Here is a 21,013-nt window from a genome sequence, read left to right on the forward strand (position 1 = left end):
TTCCCCCACGGATCCCAGCATTGAGCTTTTTTTCAGTTGTGCTGGACTTAATTCTGCACTGACACCAGGCTTTATAGGTCTGTAGGATAGTTTCACTTTTTGGGTCTTCACTGGAAGGCCTGCTCTTGACTCGCAAAAAACAGGGAGTTTGTGCTTCACAGTTTGTGCTTCAGCTATCCCAGAAATGGTAGATGGGAGTGGATTAAGTGCTGGGCCATCCTGGAGCATCTAGACCTGGGATTCTACTTCATTTTCCCTTGTATGCTCAGTGCCAAACAGTGCCTGCCACTCAGAGTGAGGCCCAGAATATCTTTAAGCAGCCTAGGGGTGAACATTCTGGGGTATACACAGTCTTAAAATTGTATTTCCAAACCAAGCACCTTATTTTTACTCACATATGTTTACTTGGGGTGGTTTTGAAGAAACCTGCTGGAGAAAGGCTAAATACCTCACCCAAAGGTTTTCTTTTGGGGGGGGCAGTATTTAGAATTGAACTCAGTGGTTCTCTACCACGTACCACATCCCCAGTCTTTTATTTTATTTTGACATAGGGTTTTCCTAAATTGCTGAAGCTCGCCTTGAACTTTCAATCCACCTGCCTCAGCCTCCCAGTGGCTGGGATTACAGGCTCACCACACCCAGCAAGAAGTCATTCTTTGACACAATAGTTAAAAGAGAACATTTCAGCATTTGTGCAAGGAAGGAACTGGCTGGGAAGGGGATATCCCTGATGTCTGGGAAGAGTCACTCCTTGTGGCCTGGGATGTCAGAAGTGGGAGACAGGCAACACATCCCAGAGGAGTTCTGACCTTTGACACCACCCCCACCCCCCAACTGGTTTGAGCTCCAAATCCACACTTAGAAGGCTTGGAGGGTGGGAGTCAGCTGTTACTCCAGGGGTACACAGACCGTGGCCCTTGCCATGGCTGGCTGTGGCTGGGAGACTGCCAGGCGGCACAAAAGAGGAGAGGAAGCTGCAAGGTGGGAGCGGGTTTCGCTTCTCCCAGGGAGGCCTCATCTGTGGCTGGAGGCGCCCTGGCTGCAGTTAACTCCCTGTTATCTGGACCCCAATCAAGCTCAAACTGTAATTTTTAACCCGAGGGAGGCCAACTTCTCCAACGCATTGCCCCGCCCCTCCACCTCATCCCCCACTGGGGTCTGCATTTACTCTTTCTGCTGCACAACCCCATCCCCACCCGCACGAATCCCAGAGAACTGGAGAACTTCCACTTTGGGATTATATACAGTTTGGGATTATATGAGCCGGGGCCTTGTTCTATGGGTCCCTAAGAAGACATCTGCAGCTGTAGGATTAGCCCAAACTGGGCAGATGGAGGGGGTACTGGAGTAAGGACGAGAATATACCAACCCAAATCTCTGTCCCCACTGGGCGTCTATTCTGCCAGGGCTGAGGTTTCGTTCTGTTTCAACCAGTATCTATTGAGCCCAGCTGTGTTCTCTGCACTGTTTCAGGCTCAAAATTGTAGGCTCTTGAGTCTCAAGACATCACAGTGTAGTCACCTTAGCCCCAGGGCTCAGGACGTTGGGCTGGCGCCTAACCTCCTAAGAAACAAAATGTCCTTTCTTAGATCAGTTTCCTCACCTGTGAAATGGGAACAAAAATCTCCGCCCCTTTTCTCCCAGTGGACCTAGTACCCACTGAATACAGGAAGGTGCTATGGGAAGGATGGGGACTTTGAACACGCGCCTAGGTCCCACGGCCCTGAGCCAAAAGTCCCCGGCCCAACGCACACCTAGTGTGTATGTGTGTGTGTGTTTGGGGGGGAGGCGCAGTTTCTTGTCCCGCTGAACAGGGGGCAGTGGACGACGGGTTTTCTCTCGGAGGGTGCGTTTCCAGGCCCAGGCATCCCTCACAAAAGGGGGAGCCTTTTTTTTTTTTTTTTTTTTGTAAAGTTGCGCGAAAAAAAGGTGAAGCAGGGAGCGCAGGGAAGCTGAACCTGGGCGGACCTCGCCAGGGCGCAGGGAGCTCCAGGCGCAGCGGCTGCGGCTCCAGCTTCAGAGCCTGCGGCGTCCAAGTGGCCAGAGCTGCGCTGGGCGGGAGGCGGCAGGAGGAGGGAGGGGAGCCGAGGTGGAGCTGGGCGGGGGGGGTTGGGGGGGGAGGGAGCGGCTAGTCCGGTCCAGGTTTTGCCGGCAGCCCCCGGGCAGCGTTCAGAGCTCCTGCCCGGGCGGGCGCGCGGCGGCGGCGGCGGCGGCGGCGGCAGAGGCGGCGAAGCCTGAGCCGGGATGTAGAGGCGGCGGCACTGGCGGCAGCAGAGGCGGCGGTGGCGGCGAAAGCAGGCGTCCGAGCTGAGGAAGAAAAGCGGCGAAGCCTCGTAACCCAATAGTCCAACCCCGTGTCCCAGCCCTGCCCAGCCCGCGCCCAGCATGCGCGCCGCCTGCTGAGTCCGGGCGCTGCACGCTGAGCCCTCCGCCCGCCGCGCCGCGCTCCGCTCGGGGGTGATTAGTTGCTTTTTGTTGTTTTTTAATTTGGGCCGCGGGGAGGGGGAGGAGGGGCAGGTGCTGCGGGCTCCCCCCCCTCCCCGCCTCGGGCCAGCCTCGGCGGCGCGACTCCGGCTCCGGACCCAGGCGCGGCGGGCGGCTGGAGCGGAGCGCACCGCGGCGGCAGTGCCCAGAGCGGAGCGCAGCTCCCCGCCCCGCCCCTCCCCCTCGGCCTCGCGGCGACGGCGGTGGTGGCGGCTCGGACGACTCCGAGAGCCGGTAGGTGTCGGGCCACAGCCCTCCCCCGACCCCCCCGGAGACCGGCCCCCTCCCCTTCCCCGCCTACCTCCCTCTCCTCCCCCGGGGCTCGGTGCGCGGCCGGGGCCGGAGTTCGTGCAAGTCGGCGGAAAGTTTGGCTGCGCGGGTTCCCCCGAAGTTCAGGTGCGGAGAGCCAGGGACCGGGAAGGAGGGGTCCGTGTTTGGGAGGGGCGGGGGGCTCCCGCAGCCTGAGCCGCGGAGCCGCGAAGCCTGGGAGACCTAGCGCCGGTGATCGTTTGGTGGCCGCTTCTATACCCAAGCCTCCCCAAGCTGCAGTATGCTCGGTCGCAGATCACTGAGTTCAGACAAAAAGAGGGGTTTTTAGGGTCGGGGAAGACGGGTCGGGCGCCGTGGAGTGGGGCTGGGGCTCTTTCTGCGAGGTACCGTCCCCTTCCCAATCACTCCAGGTCGTGGGCCCTGGGGTGGCGGGCGCCCCGGGGTCCTCACCTCTTGGTGTTAGGCGGGCGCTCCGCCTGCGGGGGTGGCTGGCTGCTTGGAGATCTCTGGCTTGCACTCCCCGCATCAGACCCCACTCACAGCTCTGTGTTTGGGGGCGATGGTAACTGCCCTGAGCGTCCTCGACCATGCGTGGCTGAGCCTCCCCCTCTTGGAAGAGGCGGCGGCCACTTCTGCATTTCCCCTCCAGCTCCTCGCCCCCGCTGCCCGCGGGGTGCCTGGCGGGCTGATCAAGTTTGACCTTTTTTTATCGGTGAAAGTATCACCCCCACCTCCACCGTGCCCCGCAGCCGCTCCCTCCCACCACAGCAGTGGGGAGCCTTTCGGGCTGCCTCCCGAGCCCCGCGTGGGCTAAATAGCGTGCAAAGCCAGGGAGGGAGAATGGGGTTTTTCCCCTAGCTGCAGGGCTGTTGGAGGGGGATGTGTCCCAGGCTCCTGCCATGCAGCTCTGGCTCTGAATTTACCCCTGAAGTTCGGCCCGACCCCCCCTCCCCTTCGCTTCCCTGGAGCGAAGGCTGAACCGCCGCGAGAGGAATGTGTTAATTTTCTGACTGGGGGAAGTTGTCCTCTCCCGGAATGGGCTGCTTTCCGGCGGGGAGCGCGGGGTGCGCCTGGCTTTGTTTATTTGTAGGACCAACAGAAAGTGAGTGACCCCAGTTTTTAAATGGGGGTCCATCCCGGGACCTGTCAGAAGAGCTGAAGCATCCAATGAGAGCAAGACCTCTTTTTATTTCCCTCCCCCGAGAATCAGAAGGGATATACGGAGTTGTGTTAGTGCCATGGGCTGCAAGGAGGCACCCAGTGGATTTGGGGGGTTCTGTAGTGATTCATCCGGGAAGACCTGCTCCCTCTAGTCTCCTGCGACGAGGGTCTGAAGATTCGACAGTTTCACCCTACTTTGCCCCCAGGATCCTGGGTGGTCTGAGAGTCGCATCTTTGGATTGGGAGGTGCTGAAAGGGGGGTCGTCGGGCCACCCTCCCGATCCCCGCCTTTCGCTGTGCCGCAGGCGCTGTTTGGAGCCCTCGGTTTTGTAGTGGGCCCAGCCCCACCGCGCTCCCAGCGTTTGCTCAGGAAGCTCTGGGGAGGGGGGCGTGTGTGATCCCTCGGCCCTCGCCCCCGCCGGAGCCGCCCCAGGGCCGCCGGCAAACAGAGTCCCTTTCAAGTTTTCCGCTGGGGCCGCCTGGCGGGGGCTGCAAACACAGTCGCTGCGGACTTGTTTGGAGCGCGATTTGAACGCCCAGCGCCACCTCAGCTGCCCCTGCCCGCTGGGGTGGGGGGTTCGATCCCTGAAATTAGGAGCATTTAAATTAGATATTTTGGGGGATCGACTTCCCTATGCTTGATTTGGTTCTCCTGCCGAAAGACCCCCCTCCAACCGCCGCTAGAAATCCAGAAACTAGAACCTGAAGCACCTTCCAATCCCCTTTTGAGAGCTGTGAGGGGAGACTCAGGGCGCTACCTCCCGGTAACTGCGTGGTGTTGATTTAGCAGTTTCCCTAGATGAGAATCAAGCTGGAGCTTGTTTGGGGGGGGGGGGGAGTGGCCCGCTCTGCAGCTGTCACCCCCCTCCCAGAACGAAATTGTTCTCTCCCCTTGGGGAAGAGGGAGAGGGGGTGACAGTCTGATTTTTCCCCTGGAAAGGGGTGGGAACAGCTGAGGGATGTTGGCCTCTGCGTTCTCAAGTCAGCCCAGGGAGCTAGGTTCATGCTCCCCCACCCCATCCTGGCAGGAGTTGGAACTCTTGGGGAAGCCCCTAGCTATCCTTGAGCCTTCCTCTCCCATGCCACTTCCCTTTCCAAGGTGGAGGCAGAGGTTCCTATGCAAAAGACAGATCCTTGGCTGGCTTACTGACGGTTGGTGGCTTATTTATGTGTGTGTTTGGGCTCAGTTGTTTTCCTGGCTCAGCAGGTGACCCTGGCCTGGGCCTCCTATCTCTCCTGCGACAGAGCCTGTTGACTTATCCGAGGACCAGCGGCCTCCTCTTTATCACGTGAGGCCTGGAATGTCCACCCAGCCGATCAGGGTTAGGCTGCGTGGGGGAAGGGGGGTGAAGGGGAGGGAAGCGTTGGGAAGGGTCTGAATCCAGGACTCAGGACTGCACAAGCATATGATCCACATGCTCCACCATACCCCCAACTTTTTGCCTCTTTTCTGGCTTTTTGCCTGCCTTATACCCATTTGGCATGTGTGAAACTGAGGCCCATAGGAGTCTGAGGGCAGGGTTGCAGCTGGTTAAAGAGCTATGTCTCTGGGAATTTAGGACCCCAGCTGGTATTTCTTAGAGGGTAGAATGGAGATGGGGGTATCCCTCAGAAGGGAGAGATGGAGATGTGCTGGACTGAGGTAAGTTGACTTTAGGGTACAGGATGGGGTAGAGGTCTGGAGGAATACAGGTGAGCCAGACCCAGGCCTGCTTTGCATAGCCCCCTGTGGTGAGGCGACCAGTCAGATCCAGTTACGTACCAACTATAATGCTCTGGAGCATACTTTAACTGGTCAAGCAAGGATAGGGCAGTCTCAATTATTGTTGTTGTGGTTATTATTGCCCTCTTTTATGTAGTGCATTTATTCATTCATTGGCCTGATATGTAAATACTGTACACACTGTATATCTGGGGGTGCCGAATCACTGCCCCAGCTCTGTAGGCAGGCCCCTGGTAGAAGCTCCACCCACTTCCCGCCTCCTGGGGCTCTCATTGGGGCTTTCCCTTTTATTTTTATTTTTTTCCTTGGGGCTCTCCCACTCCTGCCCCCACCTACTGGTCCCATCCTGGCCCTGTGTGTGTGGTTGCGTATGTGTGTGTGAAGTGTTCTTGATTAAGTGTATTAATAGTTAAACTCACTCATAGCTGGAACTCACCAGACCACAAAAAGCCTCCCCCGTTACTCACGCGCTACTGCCCAACAAGAATATCCCACTAAAGTTTTTTTTCTGCTTCTCTTGCTTCCCCCTAGCTCTCTCTGACTCCCCGCCCCCCCAGTGCTGAGCCCACCCATCCAGGCTGAAGGCAGTGAGAAAGGACTGCCCCCTCACACACCCAGGAATCTCCAATCCTCCACCTGCTTGCTTAAAGCCAGAGGCAATGTCAGCTGACAGATGAGGCTGTGTGGTACTAGTTGGTTAGTCTGCATTGTGGGACTGGATGACCTGTGTGCTTATGACTCAGGATATGTGTGTTTCTAAGTTATATATGTATGTCTGGAAATTGGTGTATTGAAGGTGTGTCTGTCTCCAGGAGCTTGAGCATGCATGGATCTGTGGTTGGGATCATGCATAATTGCATTATATATGTAAATATAACGTATGTTTCTGAATCTGAGATTGTGTATCCAAAAGTTGGATGTGTCTCTGTGGATCTGGGAATGTGTATTTTCTCTACATGTGTGTGCCTGGAAATTTTAGAGAGTTCTGCTTGTGATTTGTGTGTATTTGTGTGTTCTGTATATGCTTGTGAATCTGGAAGTGGGCATATCTAAGCTATATGAGCAGTGATCTGGGCCTTCTGTGGCTGGTAGCTGTGTTCCTTTCTCTTTTAGTATCTGTCTGCCCGTCTGTCTTTCTTTTCCTTCCTGGTTGTTTGAGGCCCTGAGAGAGAGGGAGAGAGAGAGAGAGAGAGAGAGAGAGGGAGAGAGAGAAAGTGTAGCATCAAACCTCTTCTACCCAACTCCCCCTCCCCAGTAACTGGGCAGCTTCCCCGACTGCCTGCCTGCTGGGAGTTTTGGAAGCCATGGAGGGAGACAGGCTGGGGCCGGGGTGACAGCGCGTATCCACGGTGATGGCAGCCTGTGATTACGGGAATAAAAGGATTTTAAGGTCATGGGTGTTTTTTATGTTTCCCCCCTTTGGTGGAGTCAGTGGCTGCAAAGGGCCACAGCTGTGTGTCTGCAGGTTGGAAAGTCTGCCCCTGTGAAAGCAAACATGGTTATGTGGAGCTTACCTGGGAGCATGAACAAACATGTATACATACATGAACAGAATCCGTGAGAGTGAGTGTATCTGTCTGCCTTCTCCTCATGTAAGAGTCTGGGGGCTGCCATCCATTCTCCTAGGGGAGAATTCCTAGTAAAAGTTGCTCCTGGGAATCACATGAACCTGGAATCCTGCGGTCCTCTATATGCTGAGAAGGGCAATCAAGCCCACCCGCTGCTCACCTGTGCCCCCTCCCTGAGTCCAGTGTCTCTAGCTGGAGACTGGCTGGGCCCAGTCACCTGGGTAAGGCCACATCTCAGGGTGTCAGTGCCCCTGGCCCAGCTCCAGCCCCTGTAATTGCATTCTGCCGCCTAATCCCCCGCCAGCTCAATTAGATCACAAATTCTTCTTCATTTCCTGCCTGTGATGCTGGCCTCCCTCTGGGCTAGCAGTGACGAGGAGAGAAGAGGGGTCCTGATCCCCCTTCTACCAGCACTAGAGGCTGTAAATTCCCTGTACATGGACCCTGGAGCCCAGTGAGAATGTGAGGGACCTAAAAGATGGGGCTCCATTGGCCCTTTTTGGACCGGCCTCAGTATCCCCATTTTGGAAAAGAAGGTTCATGTTACCTAATACAGGGACTCTGGGTAGACCAGACAGGTCACTCTAGTCAAGTCCCTAGGCTACATCCTTACCTGGGGTCCAAGTAGGCTCTACCCACCTCCTGATCCCAGAGCAGTTGCTGGCCACCATCAAGCACAGCGGTTGTGACCTTGTTTTTGACCTTTCCATGTTGTCCTTTCTAGGAGCCAGTGGGACCACTGAGCTCCCTTCCAGCTTAGTTCTTCTAATCCCCTCCCTTGGCCCCACCCAGATAAGTGTGTATATGCAGTAGCTCTGAATTCCTTCAGACCTGGCTCCAAATCCTGGCCACCTCAGTGTCTCGTGGATGTATGATATGTCGGCAAGTTGTGTTATCTCTACAAACCTGAGTTTCTTTATTTCTGAAACAGAGCAGTTAAGAATGGCTGCCTCACAAGACCATTTTCAATGAACACAGGGAAGATTGCATAGGTGAACTCCCAGTCAACGTTCAATGAAATTTGGCTTTTATAGTGATGAGAACTTCATACCTTTCAGTGAATAGGAAGGGGGGGAAAAGAGCATTTGGCTCATACTTAGCATTTCTTCTCCATTTTGCTGATTATAGGTGTGTGCCTTGGGCATATCACTTTGCCTGAGTTTCTCTCCCCCATCTGTAAAATGGGACTGATAGAGGGCTGACCTTAGAGGTCACATGAGAGGGTTAAGTGCTTGGCCCCAGCAAGTTCTCCACATGTTTGCCCTTTCTTTCCTCACACCAAGCCTGGGGTAGATAGGACTGGTGAAGATACAGGCTCTGGGACCAGGGGCTGGCCAAGGTCATGAGGCTGGTAATGGGGCCCAGGGATGACCTGCTGGCTCAGCTGAGCTGTGAGAGGCACAGCCTTCCTTCCCTGAGGGTCTCTGAAAATTGGTGGCTTGGCTGATTATTTTCTGGGAAGGGGAAGCTGAATGTCTGCCCCTCCTTCCCCAGGAGGCACCCATGGCAGTGGCTGTGCTGACAGGCCTCCTGGCTTTCTTGCTAGGGTGGCTGGCAGCTCTGGAAGGCCGGCTGTGCCCAGATCGGCACAAGGGAAGAGGGAACTGCAAAGGTCTCCCTCCCATCACTGACCCCTGCAGCCCCTCCCATCCTCAGCCTGTCCTTCTCAATGGAAAGACAGAAAGGAGGACTTACAGCAGGAGAGCTGTGGGTGGGGGGAGACTGGCTGTGATGGAGGTGGGGGGGCAGCCTTCTGCCTCAGGGTCCCCCAGCGCTCCCTGGCTAGTCTCCTGCTTTCTGTGACCTCTGTCACTCACTAGCCTGGGCTCTTTAATATTTCATGGCCTTTCAAACCAGCCCCCTGCCCCAGCCCACATGGCCCCCTTTGTCTGCCTGCCTGCCCCCCACTGTGTCTGCCCCTGCTGCAGCATTCCCTGTCCTTCTGGATCCGTCTATGCCTCCACTTGTGACATCCTCCATCTCTCATAGGATCCTCTCCCCTTCCCTGACATCTCTGACTGTCTCTCTGCCCCTTGCCTCCGTTCTCCTCTTTTGTTGGCTGCCTCCTTCCCAGTGGAACAGAAACCTCGGCAACTGGTCTGCCTGCTTGTTCACCCCCCTAGGTACACCCCCTCCCCCCAGCTGTGCTGGCCGCCTGTGAGAGCTGGTTTTATTTATTTTTCTGTTTGTTTGGGAAGAGGGCAGTGGCAACTCTGAGCCCTGGCTGCTGCTCTGCTTAGAGCAACGAGCAGGCGAGCAGGCGGCTGCACTGGCCTCCCAGGAATGTGGCTGGGACGTCCCGCGCTATATTTACTCCCCTCCAGCTGCTGTCCCCAACTGGGCAGAGCCAGGCCTGCCTGGTGGCCCCCAGGGAGTCCTGTGCCCTCCCTCCCCTGTCTGGCAGACCCCACATAGCCCTCGGGTCCACTGCTCCCTCCCTTGCCTATGACCTCCTCTGACCTCTGGCTTCCTGGCCTGCCAGCAGGAACCCATGTGTACCATGCTGGTATGGGCATAAAGCGAGGTCACAGGGGCCTGGCACCCAGTAACCCCCGCACCCCTGCCCAGGCTTCTAACCTAGGTCTGTAATCTGGTGGCCAGAACTATGCAAAACATCTTTCCAGGCTTCTCTGTACTAGGCCTGGTCCTTACTCTTGCCACAATCCCCTCAGCTCAGCTGCAGTCACTGGGGAAGCGAGAGGGCTTGAGTGGCTGTGTCCTTGCATCACTGGACGCCTTGGGTTTCTCACACAAGCACACGTCTGCACACCTGCATGCTTGCACATACATGTGCAGAAAGACTTCCTTTCCCATGGACATATGTTGGGTTGCACCTTCCTTGGAGGCAGGGCCGTGCCTCCTGTCATTGATTCCCTCATTCATCAGATGCTTACAGGGATATTTTGAGTCTGCTCCTTGCCAGCCTTGCAATGGGATGTGGCAGTGATTCCTTCCTGTACCCTCAGTGCCTGGCATCAAGTAAGTGTTGAAGAGATTTCGCTGCTGCTGTACTCAATTGCAGCCCCCAACTATTATCACTGTTAGGATCGCATATTGTAACAATGGCAATGACAGTGGCTAGCCCATCCTAAGCCCCTGTTGGAGCAGCCACTGTGTTTCTGACCTTTGTCTCCATTAGTCCCTCCAGTAGTCCAGTGAGTCAGGTACTATTAGCATCCATATAGAGAAAGGAGGAAACTGAGGCTTGGAGTGTTTTTGACTTACCGCTGACAGGTGGAATTGAGTTCTGCCAGAACCCTTGACAGGGTACGAACACTATGAAGACAGCCAGCATTGGTCTCTATGTGGTGTTTCCAGCGTCTTCCCTGCTACCTAGTACATGGAACAGATTCTCTAAATGCTTGCTGAACACAGGCCTTGCTCTGCTTCCCCCTTGTGGCTCCCTAACCCCTGGCAGTGGGTCTGACATGAAGCAAGAAGATGGGCTGATTGGCTAGTCGGGTAAATAAAGGAATGAATGACCAGACAATGTGGGGATGAGTACTCTCAAGGGATGTGCTGGTAGACAGGTTGCTATGTGGATACCCACTAGCCCTATAGAGGATTCTGGGAAGGGAAGTGGGGTCAGAGCTGAGAGATGCAGCTAGAGACCAACAATCTGCTGGACCGAGCCAGGGAGGCAGGTTGTATCTTCTTCATGGACCTCAATTTTTCATCTGTCAAGTGGGCTTGGGAGCCATTGTTCTGGCTGACTGCCAGCTGGCCTGAGAGGTGAGGGGACTGTGACTGGAAGGAGGAAGTAGTGGGTGGTAAAGACAGGAAGGTGAAGCGTGGAGCTTGGCTTGGAACCTGAGAAGCAGGGAGACCAACCATGACCTGACCCATCCCTCTCTTTGAGCCACAGAGTGGGAATGCAGGCTGTCAAGCCCCTCCTGCCTCCCACTCTTGCTATGATGCAGGCTTACTTCCTGACTTCTGCAGCATCAGTGGCTTTGTGTTCCAGGAGGAGGTGGCTTGTCCTTTGGCCTAGCCTGATTCCTCCCCAGACCCAGACTCTCCCTCCAGCTTCTTGTCAGTTCCTACTGATCCCATGGGAGAAACCCCTCTCCTGCCTAACCCACCTCCCCAAAAGCTAGGTGGGCAATTGGTTGACTGGGCCCACAGCAGTAGGCTGGGGTGGGCATGGCCCTCTTTCTTCCTGGGGCTGTCAGATCTTGGTGGTGTAGAATTTTTAGTGACAGAATCATAAACTACTTGGAATGGAAGGATTTCAAGTCATGACTCTTGTCATGTTGGGATTGTAGAATCACAGAACCATGGGTTTTCCTGTGGGAAGGAAAGAAATATGGTCATGTTTCAGTCTTCTCTTTGATGGTAGATATACTAATGCTCTGTGGAGAGCAGCTTCCCTGAGGTCACAGACCCTGGAGCCCTCAGGTGACATGAGCCTGGAACAAAACCTGAGACAAAAAATGCCAGTTCTGCCTGTAGGGTGGACTGTGGGCCATCAGGCAGTGAGTGGATGCAGGGATGCAGGGATGCGGCTATCCTGCAGGCACAGGAAGGGTCCTCCCTGTGGCCTGCCCGCCTGCTGCCCACGCTTCCCGAGGCAACAGTGTGAGGAGGAAATGCGGGCTGTTGCTTCCAGCAACAGCCGGCAGGGCTGGGCGACTTCCCAGCTCCCCCTCTGACTCATGGCTGCCTGCAGCTCCCCTCCCCTGGGGGCCTCAGCAGCCCCATCTGTGCAATGGGGAGAGGTTTTGTTCCACAGTCTAGTGTTAGAGAAACAATAAGACTGGGATTCTTTTCTGAACCACTTGTAGGCAGTGGAGAGTTTCTAAAGAATGATCCAGAAGAGCCACAGGACATTTGGATCAAGAATACTGAGAAGTCCTGCTTGGAATCACCCTAGTGCCCCCAGAAACCTGGAAGTGTCAACCTGGTTCCTGGGCAGAAAGTGTGGCAAGCCAGTGATAGAGTACCTAAATCATTCTTTTAGGAAGAGCACAGAACATGAGGCTTAGAGCTCTCAGGGATCTCTCCTGACTTCAACATGTCTATCTGCAAAATGGAGGATATTGTCCCACTAGGTCATTTAGTGGCTGCACTGTATCTGGATATGTGCTGGATGCTGGGGAAAGGGGAATTCTTGACTACAGAAATGGGGTAGGATGTGATTGGGTAGAAAGGGTGACAGGGAGAGGTAAGGAGGTGGCCATTGAGGCAGTGTCCAGTGGAGGGAGTGTCCAGCGGAAAATCCCAGCTGTTCTCAGGAAGCGTTTCCTCCTCTGGTCTCCTGGGAGGGAGACCAGGCAAGCAGGACAGAGAGCAGTGGGAGGCGGGCAAGGCCCCTCGCTGGTCCACATGGAGACATCCCAGGCCTGGCAGCTGGGCAGGTGTGCCCTTCACACTGCTGAGGACTGGAACACACCTCCCGTGCTCTGTGGTGGAGGACCAAGGCTGCCAGGAGGGGCCCAGCCATAGTCCAGATTTTAAAGCTTTCCCTCGGGGCCTTGTGGTACCCTCCACCCTGTCCTGAGCTGCTGCTGTGGGGGTGGCAGATGGCTGTTTCTGTGGCCCAGGCGAGTGGGAGGCCTCCGGAAGATCCTCCTGGGAGGTTCCGGGGGGCAGCGGGGGCGTTGGCAGCTGCTGCCCAGCTACGGTTGGCTCACAGTGGCCTCCCAGGTCCCTCAGGCCACAGGCTTGAGGTGGTGCTTTGGAATTGAGGCTGGTCCCTCCAGCCCTTGCTTCCCTGCTGCTGCCCACCAAGCTTCTTGTCTCTGGCCCCCTCCTATCCCTGGCTGCGACTGCAGAGCCCCCCGGGAAGGCAGGGGAGGAGGCACAGCGGGCTCAGAACAGCGGGTGCCCGCGCAGCCAAGTATTTGCGTGAGCTGTCAGAGACAGACAGGCATGTGGGGAATTTGGTGCATGTGGGGCTGGGGGAAGCAGCCGGGTGGGCAGGCAGGCAGGAGGAGGGAAGCCGGGGCTGCCTGCAGGCCTGTTGAACCCTGCAGAGATACTATTTCTACCCAGTCCTTTAGGCACCTTCTCCTGCCTGTTCCAGGGCAGTGAGGGGAGTGGGACTGATCCTGACTGGGGTCTGATGATGGTGCTAACACCCAGCGAAGGGGACACCTTGTCAAGGGCCCAGAGCGCTCTGGTGGAGTATGGAGCCAGGCAGGAACCCAGGTTGTGCCTATCTGTGGCCTCCAGGAAATTGCAGCTGTCTTCTCTGCTCCCCCACCCCTAGCCTGGCACAACTTGTTTCCTGGCCAGGGTCCGGCTGGGGCAGATTGGAGGAGCCTGGTATTGCCCGGCTGAGCAAGGAACAAGCAGGATAGAGGGGGTCATGTTTATAAGTCCCAAAGCAGTTAGAGTGCTGTGGGGAGGGGACCTAAGCCCTTGTTATCCTTATGCAAAGACCCCCAACTTAGTTGCCTTTGTGGTCTACTCCCAATAGATCCTATTAGGCAGGATGGGGAACCAGAGCTGAGTAATACTTGATTTTTCACAACTGAGAGCCCAGAGGGGAATATATTGGCCTGAGGTCACACAGTGGACTCCTAACCTTCCCTCCACCCTCATGTGGATGAGGCCAATGGGAAAAGGTGAACATTGGGGTTTGCTGGGGTGTGGGTTATATTTAGTCCTGCAGAGCTGAGGGCCCCCCTGGAGCAGCTGTTGGGGGGGGTGCACAAACAGAGGCCTGGAGCTGCATTTAGTCTGGACAGAAATATCCTCCCCACCACCCACTAGCTGGGCGGCCAGGCTGCGGGCTTGTCCCCTGAGGGGCAGCTTGCCTGGGCCTGGCGGCCGGCGGGACAAGCAAGATGACCCGATAGACTTTTCCCAGCTCAGGTTTCGATGAAACAGGAACCGGAGCCGCAGCCTGGACTGTAGGGGCCAGGGCAGCAGGAGCCTGGGGGGCCAGGACTGCCTCCCCCGCTTCTCCCTCCCTCTCCTCCATGATGCAGCCTCCCTTTTGCAGAGGCCTGGGGAAGCAGCAGGTTATTTATCAAGCCAGCCTCCCTGCCGCGTCTGCCCGCGCCTCCCCCCCACCTCTTGCGCTGGCGGCCATGAGCCCAGCAGAGCAGGGTGAGCTGGGCGGGCGGGTGGCGGGATTAGCTCAGGAGACGTGAGTCACCCCATCCCCAGCAACCCTGCAAGGCCCTGAGGCCTGGCAGGCAGAACACGCACTCACGCACCCCACATGTGGCACGCCCAGGGCCACACAGGACAGATGTAGTCATACACAGCACACTTAATTCTACATGGTGTGGGACAGACTTGGTCACATGTTGTAGGCACTTTAGAAGCACACTCGCTGTTACAACCCTGCCCCCCCCCCCATGTGCTCACACTGGCACAGACCTAGGTGAACAGATAGACACAGTTACTCATGAGTGGGCCCCCTGGGAGGAGGCCACACTTACGCTTTCAGACCCCGCACCCTGTTCCAATAAGGCAGTTGTATGTCCACGCCATCCTGTCACAACTCAGGCCAGAGGTCTTAAGGCCATAGTTCGTGCCCAGATGAGACCATAGGGTTAGTCCCAGGAGGACTGACAGCAGATCCTGTTGCGCACACCTGCATACATGTGCCCACCTGATGTAGTTAGGACTCCATTCCCCCATTTAAGCTCACACAAAAGAGGCCTGACCCTCAGCCATGTTGTCAACTGATTCTATAAGCAGAGGGCTCTTCCCCATCACCAGGCTGGTATGGCCCAGTCAGGGGACCCACTTGCCCTCCAGTATAGGGAGCTCTGGCCCAAGCAGAGTAAATGGAGTAGGTGGGGCAGAGAGGCAGAGGAGCTGGTTAAGAGAAGGGCTGGAGAAGGAGTACCATAGAAAATTGATTTCCCCAGGAGCGCCAAGTGGCCAGCTGCTCACCCCATTCAGGGTGGGGTCTGTGAGAAATGGCAGGGGGTGCCAGGGATTGAGAAAGGAATGAGAACCCCTGATCCAGTGAACGGTGTCCCAGGAGTCTGTCTGTCTTCCCTGCCTACCTTGGCACTTGCTTTTCTCTGTCTCCTTGGTTCCCAAGGCCCTAATTATCCAGTGCCCCCCCATCACCTTTCAGCTAGCACCCTGAGACTTAGAATTTTGCTACATCCCTGTTTCTTAGTCTCTAACCCTGCAAGTTGGTGTGGAGCTGGCCTGAATAGGAGGAAGGCCACGCATGCTGGGCTGGAGAGATACCCTCAGGGGGTCTCTAAGCCTTTGTCCCCCCCACCCCCAATTGGCGCCGGGACATGTTTTCCTTGGACTGGACAAAACTGAGGGGCAGGCCCATTTTTCATATACTGGAAACTAAGAATTGAGTCTAATGGGATAGCTATATGATTGTTAAGGGCTTTGGATACTATTTCCTAATACCCACACTGTAGATCATTCTGGCCCAGGCAAAATCCAGAGGAAAACAAGACTGGATGCCTCCCTGAGCCCTGGACCCTGAATTAGACAGGCCTGGGTTCCTGGCTTGGTTACTTCCTGCTGTGTAATTATAACCAGCCTGCCAACCTTTCTGACCTCACTTTTGTCACCTATAAAATAGATATAAACCTCATCTGTCTTAAAGCTGTAGGACCTAAAATAAATGGTGAGGACTAAGGGTGTAGCTCAGTGGTAGAGTGCACACTTAGTATTTGTCAGGTTCTGGGTTCAATCCCCATCACCACAAAAACAACAAAAAAAGATGGCAGGGTATAGTCTCACCAGTACTTACTTTGTCACGCCTTCCAGGGAGGTCCAGCCCCCTGTGCCTGAAATTTTTCTTGGCTTCTTAATTAGAATATCTTAGTTTTCTCTAAGTCTGTTGTCCAATGGGGATGCTGAGGTGCTTAAGTGACAAGGCTAAGCTGGGTGGGCATGGGTTGGACCCAGAATAGAGGAACTATCTCTTGGATAAATTCCTGGAGGCTTCACAAGATGGGAGGAAAGAGGAAGAACCAATGTAGTTCCAAGGCTTTTTCCCCTCTCTAAGCTAGCACACACAGCAAGGCCACAACAAGTTAGACTTCAGCAGAAACTTCCAGGTTGCAGATGGGACCTTAGCAGAATGGTGAGGGGCTTGGCACATGCTCTTGTGGCACGGCTGTTGGGACTGGAGCAGGCATGGATTGGGGGCTGGGGAAGTAGGAGGAAAGGATGGCAGGAAGTGTAGGTGGGTTCTTCCTATGGCCAGAAGAGGAAGTATAGGTACAGGCCCGGCCAGCTGGCATTACTCTCCTCATACATAACCTTCAGACCCTACCATATGCTTATTATTTCCCCAAGGGCCTGCAGGGTAGAGGACTGGGGAAATGGGCATGGGAGGATTGGCTCTGAGCTTAAATTGAAACAGTGGGAGAACTGGGTCTGCCTAGGCTACCACCTAGTTCATCTAATGTTCCAGGCTTGACACTCATGCTGGCAGATGATGACAGTAAAAATAACAACACAGCTATCATTCGTTGAGAATCTACTGCATGCAAGCCCTGAACCAAGAGTTTCGCATATATCTTCTCCAGGACCTTGATGGGTTGGGTCTGACATCATCTGCGTTTCACAGACCAGGACATGGGCTCAGCAAGGTTCAACAATTTGTCCTCTATCACCTATGCTGAAGACTGCAGAGCAAGGAAAGAAACCCTGACTCTTGGAGTCCAGATGGACCCTTCCATGGCTTCACCCTGTACCTCTGAGAAGAGGGTTTCCCCGCCATGCGTGATCACACATGATGAGTAATGTTCATAGTTGGGCCAACCGTCTTCCCTCCCACACTTTAACCGTCTTAGGACTCTCTGCTGTCTGCCTTGAGGCACTCCCCAAGTTTGAACCCAAAGGCTTTGGGATCACTGTCCCTTTAGTCCTTGGAAGGTTGAGCCCCTTTGGCTGTGGCTTCAGCAGGGTGTCTCACTTGTGAGCGGAGGGTAGGGAATACCCTGGGGAGCAGGTTGATGCCCCTTGAGGTTGCAAGGATCTGCAAATGAGTTCTGAGAAACTCCACTGCTAGGCTTAGGAGAGCCACCTAGGGGCTTGCTCAGGGTCACACACCTCCCCCATCCCCAATCTTACTGAGGCTCCTTTCCTCTCTCTGGGGATCCCTGCAGGCAGTTGTTGAGAAAGATCCTTTAAGTGTATACCTTCTCTTCAGTACATAGGATCAGCCTGTCAACCCCCACCCCCCCACATACACACATCTTCTGATCTGTTTGCTGCTTAGCCAAAGAGCTCCAGGCTCCATGTGACCCTGGGGGACTCACTAAAGGTCCCCAAGTTGGGTTGACTTGCTGGAGTTTGATCCAGTCAGATCACTTTCCCTTTCTGGTCTCAGTTTCTTCATCTGTGAAATGACTGAGTCTACCCCACACATGCTCAGAGGCTTCCCATGGGCAGACAGACCCCACTTACAAACCCATGACTGGTATTCAGTTGCCAGGTCTTCCAGGTCCAGGGCTGCTTCTGCCACAGCACAGGAATCTGGAAGCAGGGTGGGCACTAGATTGGGCAACTTGCATTTCAGGCTCACCTTCATTGTCTACAACTTGGGTGTGACCTCACCTAGTCACTGCCCTACTCAGTCTGAACCTCAGCATCCTCGTCTGTGAAATGGTGCCTACCTCTTTGGACTGCTGTGAGGGTGAAGCAAGATGGTGAGGGCAGAGCACCTAGTTAGACTTCATAAACAGTGGTGACAGTGGGGGCCCTCCCCCGACCCAGTCCTCCAGCTTCCTGTCCCTCCAGCCTTGGTCTTGAGGATTCTGGGAAGGAGACGGTGCCAGTCTGCTGGCTCAGCCGACTTGGCCACTGACCTTCAGAGCACCCAGGCTGTCAAGGCCGCATGACTGCCTGCTGGGCGGGCAGGGGGGAGTGCCAACCAGCTCTTCGCCTGACGCTGCCCGCCCCTGCTCCCCCTCTCCTCTCCCTCTCTGCGCCTGTGTGTGAGCTAATTAATCTCAGCCCCTTTGGGAAATTAGAACGCTGCAGCCGCGGCCTCCTCAGCTTCGCAATGCCTGTGCTGCTACTGGGCCATGCCAAGATCCGTTGTGGTTTGGGGGCACTGGTGGGGAGGATGGGGGCAGCAGGATGAGCTGGGCAGGCCACAGGTCTCTGAGTCCCTCGCCTTCTGACTGAGGGTTCTGGCCTCTTGGCCCCCTCCCTTCCCAGAAGAAAACCAGGCGAACACCCTGCCACAGTGAAACCAAATCCCTAGTGGCCTCTCTAACCTGGTCCCAGGGCTAGCGTGGACACCCCTCACTCCATGTTCTACCTCATGTGGGGTCCTCTTTCCTGCCCAGCTTGGGCTGATGGAGACAGATGTAATTATGGCATTTTGCTTTGGAAATTAATTTGAAAAAGTTAATTAATTGGTGGTTCCGGAGGTGGCAGGCTCCACGCCCGACTGGTCTTGTTGACGTCAGTGCTGACCCACTGGAGACACGTAGCTTCCTGGACAGGCTGGGGAGAAGGACCCTGGTGACCCAGCTGGGCAGCACTGAGACAGGTAGGTGGACTGTGAGGAGCAAAGAGCAGACCAGTGTCCTGGCCCAGAACGGGCACCTAGACAGGGTTTATTGACTAGACCCACTGAGGACGAATCTCAGCCACTTGTTTGTGTGTTCAGCAAGCCATTGTCAGCTTCTGCTATACATGGATCCTAGTGTCTCAAGTACCCCCAGTCAACATAGACCACTGAATGTTCTGTCCACTTCTTTTAAACCCCTTTTTTCAAGGAAAACCACTAAGCCTATTAAAGTCTTTTGCTAAGGGCAGGGAAGACACTACTGGGCCCATTGTGCGAACTTGCCCAGGTTGTTAGGCTGCATCCTCTAGCAGCATCAGGTAGGAGGTGTGTAAAACTTAGTCTTCTTCCCAAGGAATGAACACCCCAGCTCTTTGGAATCCCACAGGCAGCCCCCTGTGGGATGGGATGAGGAAGGAAGCCCCATATCCCAGGGGTCCTGGGGGACATGGGGACCCCCACTTCCTCTGGACCCCCCATAGGGCCACTGACCACAACCTTCTGCTGAGCCAAGTCCAAGTTCCTATTTCTGGAGGAGTATAGGCAGACTTTCCCCAGGTAGGGGAAGGGCTGGGGCAAGAGGTAGGCAGGCCTGGGACAGGTTAGAATCCTGAATCCCTAGGAGGCCACCACGGTGAGAAATGAGGGCTTTCCAGATTGTTGGGCCTGCATTCTCCCAAACTGTGTGGCCTTGGGTATTTATATCTGAGAAGTGGGGGTGATCACATAGCCATTCAGAAGGCTGTGGTGGTGTGCAGGGAGGCATAACCACTTGAAGTATCTGGCCCTGGCACTAGATTCTTCCACTGCCTGGTGATATGGGCTGGGTGGGAGAGCAGGGAGCCAACCATGTGGGACTGAGCTGTCAATGAGGCCTGAGAGACCAGTGGGATTTGGGAGGGAAACTTGGTGCGTGGGGTTGGGACAGAGGAACTGAAGAATCTGAGAGGAGATGAAGTTTGTGAGGCGGCCACGAGCAAACAACTAGCAGGGTTGACCGGGGCTGGGGGTGGGGGGTCAGTTATCCAGCATCCACCCCCAGAAAAAAGTACTCTTTATGGGCAGACAGATCTGGGAATTTTGCATCCCACATCAGTCTGTGGTCCATAGTTCTGGGTTTCTTCAAGATCTGACCCCAATCTTTGATTAAGTGGGCCATATCCACACCCTGACCATCCTGTGTGGGCTGGGTATGGGGTAATAAGGAAAGAACTTCCTCTGCCCACTTTGCCTCCTCCAAGAAGCTCTCCCTGGTACATCCCCATCCCGTTCGTCCACTGGCTGAATGTTCAAGGTTCTCTGTACAAATTGTTAACTCCTTCTGTGTGTGTGCCTTAGGTGAGCTCCATGGCATTTCTGCTGTGTATCTCAGTGCCCAGCACAGGGTTAGCACTTGACAGACCAGTTGGTCATAGGGCTTCTGTGTGTTTCCATCTTACATATGGGTCACATGAAAACGTTGTTTAACCAAGGTCACACAGCCTGTTTGAGGGGCAGAGCTAAGCTGACCTAGGTGGGTGTGGGACTGCGTCTAGGGCCTTCTTGAAGACCTTATTAACAAACAGGGACTCTTCCTAGATTTCCTGGGGGCCCTGACTCACATGGCAGGCTGTGCTTTTGGTGTCCAGACTTTGATCCTGTGTCCCCATGAGCTTGGGGAGAAGGGATTCTGACATCAGGTGGGTCAAAGGGTGGACCTTAAATCTCTCTGAGCCTCAGTTTCTTCATCTGTGAAACAGGGATCTAAGTACCTCTTAGTGTAGTGCTTGGGGGAGGGGATCTGAAGAGATAATGCCTATGTTCTTAGTGGGTGCCGGCACCTAGTAAAAGCTCTGGGTGTTTGCCATCGTTATTATTACTTCTGATGCTGTTGTTTTGTTGTCATTGCATTATTATTCATGTTCCCAGGGCCCAGCAGCTGTGATAGCTGGGCTTGGACACAGAACTCTGGTCTGCAGAGAAGTTGCAGTGCCTAATTAACTTCAAGAAGAAGGCCTGGTTTTTTATTTTTGCTGCAGGGTCCCACCTGCCCAAGGCTTCCCCAGTCCCTCTCATCCACTGGGCTGGAGCCATGCCCCTCCCCAACCTCAGGTAGGGGGGCTGGCCCCAGGCGAAATCCTCCCCAAATTTCCCCTGCCACTCCCTCCGCCTCCCAGACCTCCGGGGCCATGAATCATTTATGAGGCAAAAATGAAACCAATTAAGGACAAACTTTGAAAGCCTCTAATTGCTGCGCCTGGTGGCACTGGAGAGTGAGGGGAGGCAGGCCTGTGCGCTGCGGAATCTCCTTGGCCCAGGCCTTCCCAGGCCGCCTGCCCCGCCGCGTCTCGGGGCGCCACG

The 21,013-nt window shown here is 55.2% G+C and overlaps 1 protein-coding gene across 4 annotated transcripts in view; it reads left to right on the forward strand.

Moving 5' to 3' along the window:
* The window catches only part of Cxxc5 (CXXC finger protein 5), a 58,494-nt gene that overhangs the window by 22,904 nt on the left and 14,577 nt on the right, over nucleotides 1-21,013 (forward strand). Inside the window, exon 1 of one of the 4 annotated variants that reach the window (XM_047554999.1) lies at nucleotides 2,162-2,718. The exons of 1 other annotated variant lie outside the window; for it this stretch is intronic. The gene's annotated coding sequence lies outside the window, so the exon portion shown is untranslated. Of the gene's footprint in view, nucleotides 1-2,161; nucleotides 2,719-2,745; nucleotides 2,881-21,013 lie in introns of those variants that run through there. 2 more of the 4 variants (XM_047555002.1, XM_047555000.1) reach the window with 2 other exon arrangements.

Source organism: Sciurus carolinensis, chromosome 6 (assembly GCF_902686445.1).
Source record: "Sciurus carolinensis chromosome 6, mSciCar1.2, whole genome shotgun sequence".
NCBI lineage: Eukaryota > Metazoa > Chordata > Mammalia > Rodentia > Sciuridae > Sciurus > Sciurus carolinensis.